Source organism: Myotis yumanensis, unplaced genomic scaffold (genome assembly GCF_028538775.1).
Source record: "Myotis yumanensis isolate MYYU_CA2020_CCGP unplaced genomic scaffold, mMyoYum1.0.hap1 SCAF_23, whole genome shotgun sequence".
Lineage (NCBI taxonomy): Eukaryota > Metazoa > Chordata > Mammalia > Chiroptera > Vespertilionidae > Myotis > Myotis yumanensis.
The window spans coordinates 11,968,532-11,969,613 of NW_027223774.1; the positions used below are offsets into that span (position 1 = coordinate 11,968,532).

At 39.2% G+C, this 1,082-nt stretch overlaps 1 non-coding gene across 1 annotated transcript; it reads left to right on the plus strand.

The window, feature by feature from the left end:
• Window positions 1–689: 689 nt before the first annotated feature.
• Window positions 690–816, plus strand: LOC139000430 (small nucleolar RNA SNORA25). Its single transcript, XR_011469606.1, has one exon. It is a non-coding gene; the product is annotated as a small nucleolar RNA SNORA25 (small nucleolar RNA).
• Window positions 817–1,082: the final 266 nt, after the last annotated feature.

A 1,082-nucleotide genomic window follows, 5' to 3' on the forward strand; every position in this document is an offset into this window, starting at 1 on the left:
TTCACAGCAGCTTTATGTACAATAGGGAAGATCTGGAAACAGCCCAAGTGTCTATCAGTAGACGAGAGGATAAAAAATTTGTGGTACATTTCATACTGGATACTATGCAGCTGTAAAAAAAGAAGAACTATTACCTTTGATAATAGCATGGATGGACCTGGAGATTATTATGCTGAAGAAAACAATCCAGTCACAGAAAGACAAATACCATATGCTCTCACTTATATGTGGAATCTAATGAACAAAATAATGTGATGATCAAAATAGAAGCAGAGTTAAGGATACGTGGAACAGACTGACAGATGTCAAAGGGGAGGGGTGTAGTGGAAACTGAATGAAAGAAGGTGAAGAGATGAGTCAAAGAACAACAACAGTGTGGTGATGGCCAGAAGGAAGTGGGCTTGGGCTGTGTGGAGGTGGGCAAAGGCAGGAAAATGTAATCATGTCAATAATAAAAATTAAATGTCATTTGCCCGGCCGGTGTGGCTCAGTAGTTGAGAGTCAACCTATGAACCAGGAAGTCACGGTTCGATTCCCGGTCAAGGCAAATACCTGGGTTGCAGGCTCAATCCCCAGTGTGGGTTTGCAGGAGGCAGCCAATCAATGGTACTCTTTCTTCATTGATGTTTCTATCTCTCTCTCCCTCTCCCTTCATCACTGATATCAATCAAAATATATTTTTTAAAAATAGGTCATTTAAAAGAGAACTTACGGGACCAAATCCAGGAGCTCTTAATGCTGTGGCCTAAGATTGAAGTTCTTTATAGGATGTAATAGATACGCAATAGTGCTATGTTTACTTGAGGAGATGTAAGATTTTATTAAAGTCATCTTATTTTGTCTGCAGTGCTCTTCACTTGGAAACAGGATGCTAACATCACATTAGCACCACGGACAACACCACAGAGAGGAAAGCTTTGCAGACATGGGGATCAAGGATAGTATTAGAACAGAACGCACTAAGTTGTATTTTTTATTCTAAAACTATTTACAATTTAAAACAAATTGTGAATAGCCACACCAGAGGAAATACCGAATTGTCTTTCCAACCTCTCTACAGAAAATAATGCTACAAAATCTTT